The following is an 11,420-nucleotide window of genomic DNA, read 5'->3' on the forward strand; positions in this document are numbered from 1 at the left end:
GAGAGCAATGGCATGCTTCTGTTGGTTATACGTAGGTGACCCTTCAGTGGAGCCTGTAGAGAGTGTGACTGTGTCAAGAGATCGGATACTTAGAAATCCTGTACTTTTACTCCTGTTTGGGGTTCTCGAAAAAACTGAAAGAAACTTAGTGAAAGTCATTTGACAAACACTTTGACTAGAAGTCTTTCCTAATTATTATTTTTATGTACTTCTAATAAAGTAGTGATCTTAAACTTCAGTTGCAAAGTAATTCAAACGCAATCTAGTCTAATCCCACCTCAGCCACTGACTCATTGGTGACCCTGAGCAAGTCACTTAACCTCCTTGTGCTCCGTCTTTCGGGTGAGACGTAGTTGTAAGTGACTCTGCAGCTGATGCATAGTTCACACACTCTAGTCCCTGTAAGTTGCCTTGGAAAAAGGCGTCTGCTAAATAAACAAATAGTCTAGTGATCTTAAACTGCAGTTACAAAGTAATTCTAGTACAGTTTAGTCCAGTGGTTCTCAAACGGGGTGGGTTGTCATTTATAATTTGTTTTAATTACTGCACACTTCTTAACTTTGATATATTAACTTAAGCAGTCCTTACTGCTGACACCTGGCATGTCACAGTTTCTAGGTGGCGCTGTGCTCTTTGTTTAAGCTGCCATCTGGTGATGTACGTTGTTTATTGGCTTGCTTGGTAGTGAATCAGTGTGCACATCAGCAAGCGTTGGACACATTTTCAGTGTTAAGTTTGCTCTTATGATTGGTGGCTGGATCGTGCATAAGAAAAACAGCAGTGACATGTTGAATTTTTTTTATTGATATATTTGCAGTACATGTGTGTGGAGGGAGGGAGGGGCGTCAAGTACCACAAACAAGAGGAAGTGAGGGGTGCAGTGTAGTCCGGTCCAAAAAGTTTGAGGACCACTGGTCTGGTCTAGTGATCTTAAACTGCAGTTCCAATGTAATTCTAAATATATACATTTTCGCACCATGGGTTTAATTATTTTTTTGATACTGCGGCTTATTCTGAGATAGTAATGCTTCTTACAGACACGTCCGATCGTGCATCATTGTATAGCACAGATCGCCTTGGATTGCATCAAACTCATCTGGTTTTTAAGTCACCAATAAAATATAGACGTCTGATAAAATCTCCATTAAGAAAAAAAGAAATGCTGTAATAATTCTGATTGATCAAAACAACTACTTAGACAAGCAGACAAACTTTCTGACCAGAAGTCCTTCTTGTCGTCTTCATATCAGAGTTGGCAAATTGTGGTGCACGATCCTGTTGGGATTGAGCTCTCCACAGAAATCAGACGAAGGTCATTGGTGTTAACTGGGCTAATTTACCATTCAATGTGAAACAAATGAAGAAACAGCTTTTGGATTTGTGATGATATTTCCTTTTGTTAGACTCTGAAGAACGGAAATCCACACAAACTTAGCTGTTTCTTCAGTCGTTTCACTCTGAATGGTAAATTAGCCCAATCAACACCAATGACCATGATCATCTGTGGAAAGCTTGATCCAGATGATCCGTTTGTGCAGCACTATTAGCTAATCAATACATTTAAACTTCATTTTATCTGACTTGCTGAAACTGCAGCAGACAAACTATAATGATCCAGCGCATATAGAAAAGAGATTGAAAAAGGTGAATATTAGCGACAGCACACATTCAAAACTCATACTGCAAATGCAATGCATTTTAAAATTAATATAATGTAATAAGTAAACGTGGCTTATCTTGATGTAAAATGTTAAATGTTATTCCCCGGTGCTGGAATCCATATTATACAGGGATGGGAAAAAGACTCCCATTGCATAGCTGTTTGATCCACTCCTGGTTTTATTATGCATCTGAGCTTGTTAGCTACACACTGGCTCATCAAGCTTTTAGTAAAACCTGGAATGGGTGCAACTGCTATACAATAGCAGTCTTATTTCCATCCCTGCAGTACAAATAACCAGACTCATGAGGTGTGTAAGGAAAGCAGTGTGGTTAGCGAATCTCTAACGGACCAACACAGACGCAATACACTGCCAGTTACAAACCAGACCCCAAAGTAACATCAAGCACTAAAACACATACAAAGTTAATGTTTTATTGGGACCGATTCATTGTCATTTATAAGTCACATCCTCATTGGAAACTATTATAATTTCACTGAGAGAGTGGATCTTGTACTGTGTCACAAACAAATTATTAAACCACACAAGATCTACATAAACAGATGAAATATGTTAATATCAGTCTTATTTAGATTTAATGACTTGCAATGTGTTTCTAAGTGTTGGGTGGCTGTCTCTAATCAAATTGAGAGTTTTTTCATTCACTTGCACTCTTTGTTTGACAAACCCCCCGACACAACAGAGTGCAAGAGAATGAAATACACTCTCAACATGAGAGGGAACTACTCCACTCTTAAACATACATTGTGGTAAATAGTGCTGTATTGTATGATCAGTCAATGGTTAGTCAACTCCCCTCAAAGATTACTCAATACTCATACCTTCGTAGAAGAACTATCGCAGTCAGTATGCTTCTGTACAATTCGATCTTTTCTTTTTTTATTAGACAGTTTGTAACAAGTTAAATGTCAAATATATTGTAGCCCTTGTGTGATAAATAGTATATTTTCTTCTTAAAGAATCATTTGTGTACTTCTGTTTCAATACCGATAGCCAACACTAAAGCAGCTCACTGTGTGTCACCCACGTTAGCCCATAATCTTCCAGCTACCCATTGTCTGGTACCTCAATCCTCCTGCCTTGGAAATGTATCTAACCCATAGCAGTATCGAAAGAGTGACTTCATAGCCAGGCTGTAAATGTAGCGTGTTTAGACCTCTGATACACATACAGCATCAGAAACTCAAAGCTATGAACTCAAAGTGAGCCGTCAACCTGACCCGCAAATGGAGACCAGTCACAGATTCCGTGCTGCCTACTGTGGAAGATGTAACCAGTTCAGCACAGCCCAGCTTTGATTTGAAACTATTTAACTATTATTCCTCAACCCAGGTGTTAAACATTTCAAATTTTGCCTGAACCATTTAACCATTGTCAAAAAATATGCAGGTCAAATATTTTACATAGCAAGAAGTGCATTGGGCTGGCCAGTTTCGAAGTCAATGTCTTCTCTTTTCATTGTACAGCTAAATGCTGCACACATGCAGTCTTGTACACACACTTGCTGCAGTAATTTTATAAAGAGCGATGCATCTTACAGTGGCTTTTCTGATTGGTTACAAACATCCCCAATATGTTAGTTTAATGTGTTTAATACCAAAGTTTTAAACATTTTAGGAAGTGAAACTGCAATCAGTGCCCCTAATTAAGGCAGTGCACCTGCATTAAATGACTGGAAGTCATAGAGATTTTCAGATCCTGTACTGTTTGTAGCTTTGAGTTTCTGCTGTAATTTTAGGACAGTGTTGTCAATTTCAACTGGCTTTTGACCCTTTTTCTGTAAACTGCAAAATCTCTTGGCTAACATTGAATTTAGCAGTATTTCTTTTAAGCATACTGACGTGTGTGAGTGAGTCTGCATCCCAGATATTAAACTCGACCCTTTTGTACCCTGTACAGGTAATTTATATATAAAATTGGGTGTATATATATAATATATATATATATATATATATATATATATATATATATATATATATATATATATATATATATAATATATATATATAATATAAAATAAATAATACATTTGAGAATTTTTTGAAACTAAACTAAGTAGCTAAATATAAGTAGATAGCCATGTTTTTTACTTGAGATCACTGTTTGTGTGTCTGTGTGTATATACTAGTGTACAGATTAATACCATTTTTTTTTTACTTTTGTTTCAAAGCTATATGCTGTAAAAATAAGTTTAAAAACATGTACATTAACTAATTCTTTTTCTTCTGTAAATTGTAAATAATGCTGGATTTGGTGTTGAAACTTGAAAATGTTTGGATGTAGGGGGGCTTGCAGTGATGGTTCTCTGCAAAAGGGTTTGTAACCGATGTTTACAGCTCTTGTAAATATTAAGATATTTCTTAATCGCGCAGTTTATTTGTTACCATAACTTATGAGCTTTGAAAAAACATGTAACGTTTATAAATATTATAAAATGAGCAAAACATGAACTATATATGTATATTAGGAGTCGGGAGGGGGGGAGTGTTTAAAAAGATTTTCTTACGCTTGTGGTTGAGGTTTGGTTTGAATGGGGGGGAGTTATGTTAAGATGATCGTTAGTATTTGGGTCAAAGAGGTTTGTGAGTCTTCATCAGTGTTGTTTAAGAGAGCCTTTTATATATATATATGTATATGACAGTGTTTCTAGCTTTGATATGATTGGTATAATGAAGTTCTTATTTTTTCTTGCTGTTTGTAATGTACATGCATTGTCCATATGGGGAAAGAAATTCATATTCTACTACTGACCAGTTTTCTCAAGCTTTTTGTCTTTCAGTATTTGAGAGAGAATTTTGAGAGAATGAAAAAATTGGAGACGCACTAAACATCAAAGCGAAAGTGCGCCTCTCCTCTCCTCGTCAGAAAAATGACGGCTCATCAAGGAGCGACAGGAGAAAGGTGGAATAAAGAGAGAGAAAACCCAGGTTCCAGAAACGACAGGTGTTGAAAAACCATTCAAAGAATCGGAGACGACAAATTCAGTTGGAAGAAGTCATTTCGGGTTTTCTCAAGTCGTTTTTCAAATTCAGACTCTCGTTTCAGTACGAAAGAAGATTTAAAACAAGGACTTTCATTTTTTTGGTTTGTGTTTTTCTATTTAGATTTTTATATTTCCTCATTCTTTTGGTTCCTGAAAAGTTCAACAGCGTAAGTCAACTGTCTTCAGGGTGAGGGTGAGGGGGGGACAGAAGAAAAGAGAAGTTTCCGGAATTCAAGTTTGATCAACTCCCCCTCCCTTACCTCCTTTTTCACACATACGTTTATTTCACAGGTAAAGCGGCTACGATGCAGAAATAAGTTTAAACCTGCAGCTTTCTTTTTTTTTTTTTTTGTCAAATTTGAATGTGTGTAAAGTAAGCAGCATCTCCTTGACCAGTTTTGGCTCAAACGCTAGAGTTGAATCGCTATCCACCTTCCCACTTGCTACCTCTCATTTTTCCTTTGTTCAGTCTCGAGTAAAGTATCAGTTATTCACCCCCAAACCATCTTTTCCTTCCTTTTCTAACAATGACAACATGTAAAAATAATTCCTGTACAATACCTCTGTAAAATACGCCCCTCCCTCCTTAACCTTACCCATCTGTTCCCTCAACTCATAACCTCTCTCCCCTCCCCTCTCCACCGCCCTGGTTATATGGGAGATGTATATAAAGGGATCAACTCTTGTATTTCTAAATTGACGTGTTTTTTTTTTTGTTTTTTTTGTGTTTTTTTCATTGTTCATGTAGTTTGTTTTTCTCTTCCAGATAATGCATATATTTTTGCTTCTTTCTGTTTTTTGTCAAAACCAGAGAACTACTATGAATAAACTTAAGAAAGAAAAAAAAAACTAATAAAAGAAATCTCTCGAATGGAAATTTATGGTCTTGGTTTTTATTTAATTTACATTTTTTAGCACTAATGTTAGACTTGCATAATACATCAATTTAGTGACACTCTGGGTATTATATAATTCACGCAATAATCATTTAAATAGATTATGATTATTTGTTTATTTAGCAGACACCTTTATCCAAGGCGACTTACAGAGACTAGGGTGAGTGAACTATGCATCAGCTGCAGAGTCACTTACAATTACGTCTCACCTGAAAGACGGAGCACAAGGAGGTGAAGTGACTTGCTCAGGGTCACACAATGAGTCAGTGGCTGAGGTGGGATTTGAACCGGGGACCTCCTGGTTACAAGCCCTTTTCTTTAACCACTGGACCACAGAGCCTCCCTGTAGATAAAATAGAATTGAACGCAATGCAAAACAACAACGTTGAGTGCATTAGTAACCATCTTGTATATAGCATACAGAGTACCATAGGAACATTGTGGCCCTGGAGAGACCCAAATGAAAAGCAATGAGACTACTCCTAGGACTTAAAGGAATGAGATACAAAGATTGAGGGGACTGAATTCATTTAGAACAAAGTATCAAGGGGGGACTTAATTGAAGTCCTTAAAATCTTAAAAGGAATTGACAAACTATATAACCAATACTTTAAGCACAGGGACCGGGACCATAGGACACAGTTGGAAATTCTGTGGAGATAGACAGGACAGGAAAGGAGACACTTCACACAGGTGAGGGTATGGAAGGTATTCCTAGCCATGTTGTTGATGCTGGGACACTAGGATCCTTTATGACTTGACTTTGCAATGTTCTGAGATCAATCAGATACCTGGAACCAGGCGAGCTGAAATGAGCTGAATGGCCTCGCCTGGTTTGTACATTTTCTTGAGTTATTGTAAGAACATTAATGCAGTGCTGTAGTTATTCCACGAATGAGGATGCATCACCCAGAGGAGCCATGGAAGGGTTGCTTATCCTCCTGAGTGAATTAATCACAGCAGCACACTGAGTGTTTATAAACAATGTGTGAAAAAGAAAGTCTATAAACTGAACGACTCGGAGAATTGCTGTCTTTGATCTGCTTTAAGCAACGCAGCGGCGTGACTTGGAATCGTACACAGGGTCATTCCATCATTGAATTTGAATGAATGAATGGGAGTTGTATTTTAAAACGAGAACCAATATCTAGTGTTGAATATGAAACGGTTCCAATTTAAAAAAAAAAAACTTGTATAAACATAGATGTAGATTTTAGATTAGTTCTGTGGTTGGTTCTTTTGAGCAGAGGTCTTCACGGGTTCAAAATAAGTAAAACTAGTAATAATAGACCCAGATCCGACCCAAACCCGAATAATAATGGTTCCCTTTCATGTACAAAATGTAACCATTGCCGCATGGGTATTTACCTCCTAAAACCCCAGAAACCTGAATAAGATGTACCAAAGCTGCTCGCTGAGCCTGTGGACATAAAAGCACAGATCTCCGCGTCATGTTTCCTTTCAAGACCTGACCTGACAGGAGAGCCTGCTTCAGAGAAGTACTTGTTGCCTATATCACTATTTTTTCTCGCAATTAATGAGTTTACACAATTTTTTAGCGACATTCATACGCTGTGTTTGTTTTGATTAAATCTGAGTATATTGTGCACTACAGCCTGTTGTTGTTATGTCGCACAGTGGCCTTGTGCCCTGAATGAAGCCAGGGGCTTGAGGCTCTCCTTCCCAGGGATCAATCAACATAAGTCGACTGACTTTGCTCTCCCCATATCTTTTTTTTCAGAAATACGCGCACAGCTGCTTCAGCAGCGCTACGCTGGACCGAGATACGCGCTTCGGTTGAGATTGCTTGCAATCTCATCCACAGTATCTCACTGCCGTTTCACTCTGTTAGTACTGCAGTCTTGTATGTGGTACTGACTGAGTGGTTTTGCTAGTAGCTTATACAGATGGGCATCCCTGTATGTTGCTACCCGCAGTAACTGTGAACCGGTGGACCTGTACGGTACCGAACACTGGTGCCGTTCTTGTACTGACCCGGTGCTAAAGTCACCACACTAGTACCAAACCTGTACATACTGTACACTGCATTGCTTGCTTATTCCATCATGCCTTGGTTTTATCCCCGCAAGACATACAAGGCCAGTCTTCCTGTTGAGGAAAGGCACGGCAGGTGCTGTACCTGCCTGGGGCCAGGACATGCCAAGCAAGCACTGGCGAGCCTGTTTCTACAAGTTTTGTGCACCGTTCTCCAAGCACACGCTTGAGAAACGCCCCTTACTCCGGCACAGCACTCTTCCCCATTACCCAGAGAGGTGGCTGCATCCTCATCCCAGGGCTCTGTGCCAAGGGAGACAAAGCAGGGGACCGTTTTCACGGTCTTCCTCATCTTCCTCTGTTTCTCCTCCCCTGAGGAAGAACAACAGTCAGAGCAGATGGAAAAGTTCTGGGCAGCTGTTTCCTACCTGAATTACTGCGTGAACGTTTGGCACCGCCTGTCCCCTTGGGGCCCCAGGGGGCTACGAGTGCAGAGGACATACTGTCCAGCTCTGAGAGCTTCAGGCCCTCTCCACAACAGCTGGATGAGCTGCGCCTGGTTAATGAGAACCTGCTCCGTGTATCACAGCTCAACGGGCAGGCTGTAGGGAGGAACCTGGCAGCGTACCTGAAGGGGACAAGGTATCGCTGTTGGTTGCTCCAATTACACTAAGGCATGTGTTTGGTCCAGCGGTGGACGAGATGCTGCAGCACTCTCACGGTGCGTGGAAATCCACGAAGGAGCTGACCTCCAGTTCCTGCTGCCAGAGGTGGTGTTCAGAACCGGCCCCCGGTTGCTCGCAGCAGCTTTAATAGGTTCCGCCACCCTGTGCAGAGACAGAAGCCTCCGGCCAAGCCACAAGCAGAGCAGCAGCCCTAGGAGTTTGCTGCCACAGGCCCAGGGCCCCTTCTCAGGGTGCCATCTGGTGTACTGGTGTCAGTGCACTACAGACATCTGGGTGCTTACTACCATTCAGACCAGCTATTCTCTGCAATTCTATGCTATTCACATGATAGACCCCCTCCAGTTGGAGGAAGGGCTCTACTCCAGGTACTTCCTAGTGCCAAAGCGGGATGGTAGTCTCAGACCGATTCTCGACAGAGAGGTCAACCTGTATCTGAGCCAAAGGAGGTTCAACAGCTGTTGCAGTCAATCAGGCCAGACGACTGGTTCACCACGGTGGACCTCAAAGATACCTATTTCCACATCCCCATAAAACCAGCGCACAGGAAGTACCTGCGTACAGCTTACGAGTTCCGTGTCTTGCCATTTGGCCTCTCTCTAGCTCCCCGTGCCTTCTCAAAGTGCATGGAGGCTATCCTGGCCCCATTGACTCAAATGATCTGGACGACTGGATCATTTGTGCCCAGTCTCCAGCACAGGCAGCAGCCTATCTGGTCATCGGCCACCTTCAAAGGTTGGGCATTTTTGCCGAAGATTATCTCTGCGTTTCATGTCAACCAGTCTGTGGTACTGGAGGCTTCCCATCCACCTCCTTTCCTGTCTGACAAGGAGCAACAGCTCCATACACTGCCCAGTGCCAGCCCTGGCGTACTACATTTGAAATAATGCAACTGTCAGAAGTTAATCAACAGTAAAAAAAATATATCATCAAAGAAAATCACCTTTCTTTAATAGTAAAGCCAGCTTTTTTGCATTATGGAGACGGGCTACACTGTAAGACGTTAACATTCATTGAATAGACCCGATCTGAGTGTTGCAGAACAATTCTCTACCCGAAACACGTCCAGGTACGGGTCGGGTCTCGGGTCCTTGGGTTCACCCAGACCCGTGAAGACCTCTACTTTTGAGTGGTGATCTTTCTAAGGCCAGTATACAAGCAAATAATGTATATAAGATGGGAGAGAACTGGTAATACTAATAGTAACTTCAAGCAATCAAAAATTAAAAGAATGTCAAGCAGACAAGCGCTTGGACAATCTGTTTTGGCCCTGATTCATTTTTCTAATTTTGAGTTCTGAATGAACTACCTGTAATATTGCAAGATCCACTCAACAAACAGGAGAAGAAACAGATACTTCCAGTATCTCTCACACACATTACACTGATAAAGGCGTCGAAAAAATGCTTGTCTGCTTGACTCAGGCTCTTCTTCTTTAATTAACACTGACGAAGGCACTAGACTCATTTTATTACAGGATGTTTTGTATGTTCATTGAAAATGCCTCTTTCTATGAATCTAGATACAGTCCAGCAAAAAAAACAGAGACCAAACTTTGACAAAGGTCATGACTTCTTTCTAGTTCCTTGGTGTTAGTTTACAACATTCTTGTTTAGTCTTCTGTGAACTCTGCTTTATCAGAAAGAGAGAAAACAGACCTTGGTTCTTTAAGCTGCAGTGTACCTAGAAGAAACTAAATCAAGCAGATGTTGGGCTAATTAACGTTTATCAGTGTGTGAGAGATATTGAAAGTATGTTTCCTCTAGTCTTTCTTGAGTAGATCATGTGATGCTGTATTAGTTTATCCAGAACTTCAAAGACTCAATCAGAAACTCTTCACAAAAGAGTCAAGCTGACACATATGTAACATGTATTGTACTTGTTTTTCCTGTGCAGAATTTCTGATTGAATGTAATTCAGAACGACGAAGGCATTCAAACATTTGTCTACTACTTGACTTTCTTTCTTCGAGGTCTGAGTTTCTGAATGAGTGAAATTCTGGAAGAGGACTTTCTTGGTTTTGAAGTTCTGGATAAACTACCTATACTATCACAAGATTCACTCAATAAACAAACGAAAAAGCACCTTCCTTCCTTCTCTCTCTCTCTCTCTCTCTCTCTCTCTCTCACGCTCTCACGGTCTCCCTTTTCTTGCTCCGACCTGCTCTCTGCTGCATTGACGCTCAACGGAGAACAAGCTTCCCAGCATTCCTCTGAGAGAGGAGGGAGGGAGGAAGAGGGGGTGGGAGAGATGAAGTAAAACTATGAAACTGAGCCAAGTAGACGAGCGATTCAGCTAGTGCCTTCGACAGTGTTATTGAAACTAAACTGAGTCAAGCAGACAAGCATTTCAGCTAGTGCCTTTGACAGTGTTAGTGAAACTAGAAGAAACTGAGTCAAGGAGACAAGCATTTCGTCAGGTTACTTAATGTAATATTACTGAAATGCTGGTCTTCTTGACTCAGTTTCTTCTAGTTTTATCTTGGAATTCTATGGGAGAGAGAGGGAGAGGAGAGACAGAGGAATGGTGAGTGTGTGAGAGAGAGGAGGAAATGGGGGAGGGGGTTGTGAGAGAACACATCTTTCTGAAGAAACAGATTCACTGTCACGGGAAGTGGCTTTTGCTTGCTCTCTCTTTCTTCTTTCTCTCTCCCTCCCTCTCTGTCCCTGCTTTTCTAGTCCCCACAAGTATTAAAAACACGCCTGTTACTGTTATTCCTTCCTCTCCTCTCCCTTCCTTCATCTCCCCCTCTTCTTTCTCTCCTCTCCCCTCTCCCTGTGTTTCTCTTCTCTCTCTTCTTTGTTCTTTCTCTCTCCCTCTCTCCACATTTCCAGTCCCCACAAGTGTTAAAAACATGCCTGTCACTGTGTCTTTCCTCTCTCCCCTCTCTCATCTCCCCATTTTTCATTTTTCCTCTCCTCTCCCTTCCTCCCTCTCCCCCTTTTTCTCTCTTCTCTCCCTCTCGTCTTTCTCTCTCCCTCCCTCCCTCTGTCCCCACATGTCCAGTCCCCACAAGTGTTAAAAACATGCCTGTCACTGTGTCTTTCCTCTCCCCCTCTCTCATCTCCCCATTTTTCATTTTTCCTCTCCTCTCCCCCACTTCTTTCTCTCCTCTCTGCCCTCTCCCTCCTTCTCTCTCTCTGTCTCTCTCGCTCTCTTTCCTGTGTGTGTGGCGTATCAA

Source organism: Acipenser ruthenus, chromosome 59 (assembly GCF_902713425.1).
Source record: "Acipenser ruthenus chromosome 59, fAciRut3.2 maternal haplotype, whole genome shotgun sequence".
NCBI lineage: Eukaryota > Metazoa > Chordata > Actinopteri > Acipenseriformes > Acipenseridae > Acipenser > Acipenser ruthenus.